This window comes from Hemiscyllium ocellatum, chromosome 35 (genome assembly GCF_020745735.1).
Source record: "Hemiscyllium ocellatum isolate sHemOce1 chromosome 35, sHemOce1.pat.X.cur, whole genome shotgun sequence".
NCBI lineage: Eukaryota > Metazoa > Chordata > Chondrichthyes > Orectolobiformes > Hemiscylliidae > Hemiscyllium > Hemiscyllium ocellatum.
In genome coordinates this window covers 4,795,368-4,803,305 of record NC_083435.1, presented here as the reverse complement: position 1 = coordinate 4,803,305, position 7,938 = coordinate 4,795,368, and positions in this window count along the sequence as shown.

Here is a 7,938-nt window from a genome sequence, read left to right as displayed (position 1 = left end):
CTCCCTGACCCGCACTCCCCCTCACACAGCCCCCTCCCTGACCTGCATTCCCCCACCACACACAGCCCTCTCCCTGACGCTCACTCACCCCCCACACAACCCCCTCCCTGACTTTCACTCCCCTCACATAGCCCTCTCCCTGACCCTCACTCCCCCCACCCAACACAGCCCCCTCCCTGGCCCTCACTCCCCCCCATGTAGCCCCCTTCCTGACCCTCACATCCCCTCACACAGCCCCCTCCCTGACCCTCACTCTCCCCCCACACGACCCCCTCCCTGACCCTCACTCCCTCGCACGCAGCCCCCTCCCTGACCCTCACTCCCCCTCACACAGTCCCCTCCCTGATCTTCACTCCCCCTCACACAGTCCCCTCCCTGACCCGCACTCTCCCCCCACAGAGCCCCCTCCCTGACCCTCACTCTCTCCTTTCACAGCCCCCTCCCTGACCCTCCCCCTCCCCCCACACAACCCCTTCCCTGACCCTCACTCCCCCTCACATAGCCCTCTCCCTGACCCTCACTCCTCCAACCCAACACAGTCTCCTCCCTGACTCTTACTCTCCCACCGCACCATCCTCTCCCTGACCTTCACTCTCCCCCCACACGACCCCCTCCCTGACCCGCACTCCCCCACCTCACACAGCCCGCTCCCTGACCCTCACTCTCTCCCAACATAGTCCCCTCCCTGACCCTCACTCTCCCACCACAGAGCCCCCTCCCTGACCCTCACTCTCCCCCCACACAGTCCCCTCCCTGAACCTCACTCTCTCCTTTCACAGCCCCCTCCCTGACCCTCCCCCTTCCCTCACACAGCCCCCTTCCTGGCCCTCACTCTCCCCAAGTAGCCCCATCCCTCTCACTCACTCTCCCCCTGCACAACCCCTCCCTGACCCTCACTCTCCCCCCACACCATCCCCTCCCTGACCTTTACTCTTCCCCCACACAGTCCCCTCGCTGACCCTCACTCCCCCTCACACAACCCCCTCCCTGACTTTCACTCTCCCTCACACAGCCTTCTCCCTGACCCTCACACCCCCCATGTAGCCCCCTCCGTGACCCTCACTCTCCCCCCACACCATCCCCTCCCTGACCCTCACCGTCCCTCACACAACCCCCTCCCTGACCCTCACCGTCCCTCACACAGCCCTCTCCCTGACCCTCACTCCCCCTCATACAGTCCCCTCCCTGACCCGCACTCCTCCCCCTCACACAGCCCCCTTCCTGGCCCTCACTCCCCCCACGTAGCCCCATCCCTCTCTCTCACTCTCCCCCTGCACAACCCCTCCCTGACCCTCATTCCCCTCTCACACAGCCCCCTCCCTGGCCCTCACTCCCCTCATGTAGCCCGCTCCCTGACCCTCACCCTCTCACACAGCCCCCTCCCTGACCCGCACTCCCCCACCCACACAGCCCCCTCCCTGACCCTCACTCTCCCCTCACACAGCCCCCTCGATAACCCTCACTCTCCCATCACACAGCCCCCTCCCTGACCCTCACATCCTCTCACACAGCCCCCTCCCTGACCCTCACTCTTTCACACAGCCCCCTCCCTGACCCGCACTCCCCCACCCCACACAGCCCCCTCCCTGACCCTCACACCCTCTCACACAGCCCCCTCCCTGACCCCATTCTCCTCCACACATCCCCCTGCCTGACCCTCACTCTCTCCCCACACAGCCCCCACTCTGACCCCACCCCCACCCCACACAGCTCCCTCCCTGACCCTCATTCCTCCACCCCACACAGCCCCCTCCCTGAACCGCACTCCCCCACCCCACACAGCCCCCTCCCTGACCCTCACTCTCCCCTCACACAGCCCCCTCCCTGACCCTCACTCTCCCCTCACACAACCCCCTGCCTCACCCTCACTCCCCCCACACAGTCCCCTCCCTGACCCTCCCTGACCCTCACTCCCCGTCACACAGTCCCCTCCCTGACCCTCACACCCCTCACACAGCCCCCTTCCTGGCCCTCACTGCCCCCATGTAGCCCCATCCCTCTCTCTCACTCTCCCCCTGCACAACCCCTCCCTGACCCTCACTCTCTCCCCACACAGCCCCCTCCCTGACCCTCACACCCTCTCACACAGCCCCCTCCTTGACCCTCACTCCCCTCATGTAGCCCGCTGCCTGACCCTCACCCTCTCACACAGCCCCCTCCCTGACCCGCACTCCCCCACCCCACACAGCCCCCTCCCTGACCCTCACATCCTCTCACACAGCCCCCTCCCTGACCCGCACTCCCCTCATGTAGCCCCCTCCCTGACCCTCACTCTTTCACACAGCCCCCTCCCTGACCCGCACTCCCCCACCCCACACAGCCCCCTCCCTGACCCTCACACCCTCTCACACAGCCCCCTCCCTGACCCCATTCTCCCCAACACATCCCCCTGCCTGACCCTCACTCTCTCCCCACACGGCCCCCACTCTGACCCCATTCTCCCCCACACATCCCCCTGCCTGACCCTCACTCTCTCCCCACACAGCCCCCACTCTGACCCCACCCCCACCCCACACAGCCCCCTCCCTGACCCTCATTCCACCACCCCACACAGCCCCCTCCCTGACCCTCACTCTCCCCTCACACAGCCCCCTCCCTGACCCTCACTCTCCCCCCACACAACCCCCTCCCTCACCCTCACGCCCTCTCACACAGCCCCCTCCCTGACCCGCACTCCCCCACCCCACACAGCCCCCTCCCTGACCCTCACTCTCCCCCCACACCATCCCATTCCCTGACCCTCACTCACCCCCCCCACACAGCCCCCTCCCTGACCCTCACTCTCTCCCCACACAGCCCCCACTCTGACCCCACCCCCACCCCACACAGTCCCCTCCCTGACCCTCCCTGACCCTCACTCCCCCCACACAGTCCCCTCCCTGACCCTCACTCCCCCTCACACAGCCCCCTTCCTGGCCCTCACTCCCCCCACGTAGCCCCATCCCTCTCTCTCACTCTCCCCCTGCAAAACCCCTCCCTGACCCTCACTCTCTCCCCACACAGCCCCCTCCCTGACCCGCACTCCCCCGACCCACACAGCCCCCTCCCTGACCCTCACACCCTCTCACGCAGCCCCCTCCTTGACCCTCACTCCCCTCATGTAGCCCGCTCCCTGACCCTCACCCTCTCACACAGCCCCCTCCCTGACCCGCACTCCCCCACCCCACACAGCCCCCTCCCTGACCCTCACTCTCCCCTCACACAGCCCCCTCCCTGACCCTCACTCCCCCGCCCCACACAGCCCCCTCCCTGACCCTCACTCTCCCCCCCACACAACCACCTGCCTGACCCTCACCCCTCCCCACACAGCCCCCTCCCTGACCCTCACTCTCCCCCCCACACAGCCCCCTCCCTGACCCGCATTCCCCCACCCCACACAGTCCCCAACCTGACCCTCACTCCCCCCCACACAGCCCCCTCCCTGACCCTCACCCCCCCACCCCACACAGTCCCCTCCCTGACCCGCACCCCCACACCCCACACAGTCCCCTCCCTGACCCTCACTCCCCCCCACACAGCCCCCTCCCTGACCCTCACTCTCCCCTCACACAGCCCCCTCCCTGACCCTCACTCCCCCCCACACAGCCCCCTCCCTGACCCTCACTCCCCCACACACAGTCCCCTCCCTGAGATTCACTCTTCCCTGCCAAATTACTCAGCTCCAACCATCTCTGAATTATTGCCTTCTTTCCCAGCTTTTGCTCCGTGTTCACTCCAGCCTCTTTGACTTAGCAGCTTGTGAATTCCAGTCCTTATCCAGTTACCTGAGGACAAATGCTTGAGCCTGACACTGCCCATGCAGCACTGAGGGGTGCTGGAGGTGCTGTCTATCAGTAGCGATGGTAACTGAGGCCCTATTAACCCTCTCAGGTGCCAATGGCAGATCTAATGTCATGATGTACTGGCTAACATTCATGGAAAATGTGAGGTCTGCAGATGCTGTAGCTCTGAGCCAAGAGTGCTGGAAAAGCACAGCAGGTCAGGCAGCATCCAAGGAGCAAGAGAATCAACGTTTTGGGCATAAGCCCTTCCTGATGAAGGGCTTATGTCTGTAAGGTATGTTCTTCCACTCCTGGATGTCGCCTGACCTGCTGTGCCTTTCCTGGCTAACATTTATCCCTTGGCCAGTGTCCCCAAAGGAGCAGATTATCTCAGCAGGTTCCTTGTTCCTTGTGGAAGCTTGCTCTGAGCTGATTGGCTGTGGCATTTCTGACAATGATGTGCATATTTCCCAATTCAGCCGATGACACAGAACCGGGTGGGAATGTACGTTTTGAGGATGATGCAAAGAGGCTTCAGTGGGAGTTGGACCAGCAACAACATGCAGGTGGATTACAACGTGGAAAAATGTGACATTCTTCAGTTTGTTCATCAAACAGAAATGCAGCATATTTCTGAAATGGTGACCAGCTGGGAAGTGCTGATGTCCCCAGTGGATCTTGGTGATCCTTCACAAGTCGCTGGTAGCTAACATAGTGGTTGGCACTGCTGCCTCACAGCGCCAGGGACCTGGGTTCGATTCCAACGTCAGGCAGCTGTCTGTGTGGAGTTTGTATGTTCTTCCTGTGTCTGTGTGGGCTTCCTCTGGTTTCCTCCCACAGTCCAGAGATGTGCAGGTTAGATGGATTGGCCATGCTCAGTTGCCCATAGTACCTAGGGTTGTGCATGCTATGTGGATGAGCCATGGGAATGGCAGGGTTACAGGGATAGGGGTAGGTCTAGCTGGGATGCTTTTTGGAGGGTCAATGCAAATTTGATGGGCTGAATGGCCTCCATCTGAACTGTATAATTTATACAGGTGCAACTTGGAGGGTACAGAGCACAGCAGGCTTTATTACAAGTGATAATAAATGCAACACCCAGAACAAATAAAAGCAGATCTAGTTGAATGACAGAGTAGGATTGAGGGAGAGAGTGGCCTACTCCTGTTCCTATTGACTGTGTTTAATTGGTTGTCAGGAAAGTTTGTGATGTCTTGAGGATGTGAAAGGAGCTATAGGAATGCAGGTGCTTCCATTCTGTGGTACAGAGGGAGGGTGTGGTCTGGGAATGCATGGATCCCAATGTCTCCCTTAGCTCTACTGCTGCATTTCAAACTCTGGATTTGAAGGGTCTGTCTGAAAAGGGTCAACAAAGCAGCTACCTTCTCCATATCTGACTTTAAATGTGATTGCATGAGTTTATCTTGACTGTAAAATACCACCATACTGCTTGTATCAATATTGTTATCACCAACACACAATGCCCAGTTATTCAGAGAGATGCTGGTGATTTAATTTCCAGTGTAACGTGCTGACTGGAAGTTTTCAGAACGGGATTATTGTCAGTGCAGACCATGAGGCTTGGCCATGTCATTATGCTGATCAGCCTTGCTCCTGTTCCTGAACTGTATGGATTTACATTTTCATAATGAATGGTCAGTAACTCCTCCACTGAGCTACCTCGGGCTTGAAACAGCAAAATGCAAAGGATTGACAGTGCTGACAGGAACTGTCACTGGACTAGTCTTCCAGAGAGCCAACTCCATGTCCTGGGGACTTCTGTTCAAATCTCGTTAACTCATAGAATCAGAGGTAGTTTACAGCACAGAAAAAGGCCACTCTGCCCATCGAGTCCATTTTACCTCATCCCATTTTCCAGCATTCAGTCTATAGCCCAACAGGTTATGTGACTTGAATTATGTACTGTGTATCTTTGAAGCAGGTTAAGGGTTTCTGTTGCTCTTACCCTTTCAGGCAGTAAATTCCAAACCTAACCACTCTCTGAGAGAAAAGATACATCTCCCCATGTCCCACCTAACCTTTAAATCCATGGCCCTGGTCACTGACCTCCTTGCTGAGGTAAATAATTCCTTACCATCCACTTTATCTTGGTCTGCCAACATTTTCTACATCTTAATCAGATCTGACTGTAAATTTCTGGGTGGTAAATGCACCCTCTGCTATTGTTTTACAATCATATAGAAGCTTTTACCAGTCCATTTTATATTTCTTGTTTGTTTGGATTCCCCTTTTCTTTCTCAGTTCCTTGGCCTTACTTTGCTGAATTTACATCTCAGGATTACCAACTTTTTTGCCAACTTTATAAGCTTTCTCTATCTGGGTCAGCATTTGTTGCTTGTCTCTAGTTGCCCTGGGCTGAAAATGTGTTGCTGGAAAAGCGCAGCAGGTCAGTCAGCATCCAAGGAACAGGAGATTCGACGTTTCGGGCATAAGCCCTTCTTCAGGCTTATGCCCGAAACGTCGAATCTCCTGTTCCTTGGATGCTGCCTGACCTGCTGCGCTTTTCCAGCAACACATTTTCAGCTCTGATCTCCAGCATCTGCAGTCCTCACTTTCTCCTCTAGTTGCCCTGGAGAAGGTGGGGCTGAGCTCCCTTCTTGAACCACTGCAGTCCAAGTGTTGGAGGTAGACCCACAGGGAGGGAATTCCAGGATTTTGATCAAGCGACACTGAAGAAACGCGATATATTTCCAAGTCAGGATGGTGAGTGACTTGGAGGGTAACTTGCAGCGAGTGGTGTTCCAAAATATCTGCTGCACTTGTCCTTTTAATGGAAGTGATTGATTGTTTGGAAGTTGCTGTCTGAGGATCTTTAGTGATATGTTTAGTGCCAATCGGGGTGGGGGAGGGGGCTGCTTTGCCTTGGATGGTATTGAGTGCCTTGATGTTATGATGATATTATTGTCAGGTGTATTTTAAGTGTGAAAAACAGTAAAATACAGTGATAGGATTTCACTGCCACCAGTTTTGAATAGTTTAACAAGAAAGAGAGGAAAATAAATAAAAGAAAGAGCTTAAAGAGAGTCAAACCTAAGTCAGCTCATTGATACCGATGCCCATGACACCACCTCTCTTCCACCACCTGCACCAGACCCACCAACATCAGACCCACATCTCTCACCACTGAGCTCTCCTTGTTGATGTCACTGTGATACCCATTATGTCTCCACTTTGCCACTGTTAGCACCAGAGCCAACCCATAACAAAGTTGTCGAGCATCAGGTGCCATCTTTTGTCACTTGGCCTACCTCACTGATGTAACAGCGTCCGTGCTTTCCCTGATAGAGGTGATGTTGTTGGGGCTTCACCCATCCAGGCAAGTGGGGCGTATTCCATCAGCCTCCTGACCTGTGCCTTGTCGATGGGGGACTGTTGTTCCCAGCTGTATTTAGATGGCTAGTCCAATTCAGTGATAACTCTCCAGGTTCGGCAATATAATGCCATTGGCTATCAAGAGGCAATGGTTAGACTCTCCCTTATTGGAGCAGGCTATTACCTGGTATCTGCGTGGTGTGAATAGTACTTACCAATTAACAGCCCAAGCCTGGATATTCTCTGAGTTTTGCTGCATTTGTTCACAGATTGCCTCAGTATCTAAAGGGTCACAAATGGTGCTGTACATTGTACAATTGTCAGCAAACATCCTCATTCCTGACCCAGTGGTGTTGGGAAGATCAAGGTCCAGTCTCAGCAATGCTCTGTCCAATGGGGATGAGATTTCCCCACTTTGGATTCGATCACATGTATCGGGATATGGTGAAAAGTATTGTTTTGCTTGCAAGCCAGACAAATCATACCTTACATAAATACATCAGGGTAATGGAACAGAATGTGGAATATAGTGATAAAACCACAGAGAATATCATCTGCTAAATATTCACCCCCTTATTGTATCTCCTCCTTTCCCTTTCTGTCCTCCCCACAGTTTCCATTATACCTCTCCTCGGCCCCACACCACCCTGAAGTGTTGGCCTGGCTCCTGTATGGAGATTTCTGCAGCAGGATTTGGAACCTTGAGATGACAGTGAGCTAAATTTGTTACACAGAGGGTGGTTCGCTTGTGGAACAAACTTCCTGAGGAAGTGGTGGATGTGGGTACAATTACAAATTTTAAAGGTATTTGGATAAGTACATGAATAGAGAAGGTTTGGAGAGA